The sequence below is a fragment of the Octopus bimaculoides genome, chromosome 19 (genome assembly GCF_046866305.1).
Source record: "Octopus bimaculoides isolate indiv1 chromosome 19, ASM4686630v1, whole genome shotgun sequence".
In the NCBI taxonomy this organism is placed as follows: Eukaryota; Metazoa; Mollusca; class Cephalopoda; order Octopoda; family Octopodidae; genus Octopus; species Octopus bimaculoides.
In genome coordinates, this window is record NC_142946.1 from 42,538,950 (window position 1) to 42,541,449 (window position 2,500).

Here is a 2,500-nt window from a genome sequence, read left to right on the forward strand (position 1 = left end):
TTTTTTACTATACCTAAGGCACCGACTATGATAGGAATTGTTTCTGTTTTTAGATTCCACGTTCGAGTTACCTCTATTTCCAGGTCTTATTATTATTATTATTATTATTATTATTATTATTATTATTATTATTATTATTATTATTATTTTATGTTTAACTTTTGTTTTGCATTTGTACAAGTTGGATCCAAGTCTCACCCAGAGACCTCAAGAGACAACAAGTTAGAAGTTCATGTAGGTGTTATGCCTAGGGTACCATATATTTGGATTTGTACAGTTTTGTTCAAGTGAATGTTTAAGAAACCATAAGAAAATTATGTTTGCTTTAAAATTTGAGATCACATAGACAGTATTTTACGTAGGATATGGGCAGTTCCCATGAGCACTATCTTTTGGACTTCAGCCATTTTGGGGTTTCCTGGTATCTGAGCTAGGTAGTAATCAGCCCGTTTCGCTGTCATTCCCAGGGCACCTATGACAATAGGTATTGTTTTCGTCTTCAGATTCCACATTTTGCTAATTTCTATTTCAAGATCTTTATATTTGCTCAGTTTTTGGTAGGTCTTGACAGATACGTTTATATCAATTGGGACAGTCATATCAATGAGGAGGCATGATTTTTGTCTGAAGTCTTTCAGTATGATGTCTGGCCTATTTGCGTCTATCTTTCTGTCAGTTTGAATGGTGAAGTTCCAGAGGAGTGCAATGTGATCATTTTCAAGTACTGGGGGTGGTTTGTGTTCCCACCAGTTTTTATCATGGGGCAAGTCCAGGTTTTTGCATATTACCCAGTGAATATATTGTGCAGCTCTATCATGCCTGTTGAGATACTCTGTAGGCGCAAGCAGACTGCACATGGAGACAACATGATCGATGGTCTCATTTTGTTGTTGGCATATACGACATAATGGGGAGCTGCCGTTCTTTAATATGTTGGCCTGGTAGTTCTTTGTAGGTAGGCATTGATCTTGGGCTGCTATGATAAACCCCTCTGTTTCTGATTTCAATCCAGAGGCCATTAACCATTGGTGGGTAAGGGCTTTGTCAATATCTGCATTATTCGCTCTCTTTGGGTATTTGCCATTGAGAGGTTTTCCATGCCATTTTTCAGTCATAATAGCTAAGGCAGCAATTTTAGCACGGGTTTTCAAGCGCTTAGCTTTTTCTGTAGGTGTTTCTAGTTCGTCTAATTCTTGAATTTGTTGCAATTGGAATTCACTTAGATATTCCTTTGCCTGTTTTGTTACTGAGTAAGATGCTTTCTTGCTTTCATATTTTAAGACAAGTTTTAGCATCCAGTCCTCAGAGTTTTTCATATAGGTGTCTAGGCCAATTGTGGCTACCTTCATTGATAATGCCAGCTGTAGTAGTCCTCGACCTCCCTCTTTTCTTGGCAGATAAAGACGTTCTATATCTGCCTTAGGGTGGTGCATTCTATGCATTGTCAACAGTTTTCGTATTTTTCTGTCAACATTACATATTTCAGTAATTGACCAGTTAACGATGTTGAAACTGTAAGTCACGACTGGTATGGCTAGAGCATTGATCGCTTCGATCCTGTTTCTCGCGTTCAGCTCTGTCTTCAGTATTGCTCTCACCCTGCGATAACATTCTCTTCTGATCCTTTCCCTCATCACTGAGTGCTTGATATTGTCCCCTTCAATTACCCCTAGGTATTTGTAGCTCTCCGCTGGTTCTAACTCTTTTATGACATTTTGCTGGTCAAGGTTCACATTAGATGTGTTTGTCATTTTTCCTTTGATAAAGATAGCTTTTGCACATTTATCAAGGCCAAATTGCATCCTGATGTCATCACTGAATTGTTTAACAATCGCTAGTAGGCCTTTGAGTTGTTGGTCATTTTTTGCAAAGAGCTTTAAATCATCCATGTAAATGAGATGATTTATATTTTTATCAAATATTTTATAACCATACTGTGCATCATTGAGCAATTTTGAGAGCGGTATTAGGGCTAGACAGAAGAGGAGTGGTGATAGTGAGTCACCCTGGAAAATGCCACATGAAATTCTTACATCTCCAGCATTTAGAGATTCATTGTCATTGTTCAACATCAGTGTGGTTCTCCATGATCTCATACTTACAGATAAAAAGTTTCGCAGAGTAGGAGCTATTTTATACATTTCCAGACATTTCCTAATCCAGCTATGTGGTAGGCTATCAAAGGCCTTTTTATAGTCTATCCAGGCTATTGACAAGTTTTTGTGTCGCTTGTGACAATCTTCTAAGATCATCTTATTGATGAGTAGCTGATCTTTACAACCATAAGATCCACGTTTACATCCCTTTTGCTCATTAGGGAATATGCTACTTTCTATTAAAAAACTATAGGTGTACTCGGTTAGGACAGATGTTAGCGTCTTATACATTGTTGTTAAGCAGGTTATGGGGCGATAATTTTTTGGTTCGTTTGTTTCCTCATTTTTTGGAAGCAGGAATGTTAAACCATTAACTAGCCAAGAGGGCATCAAACTAGGATTTT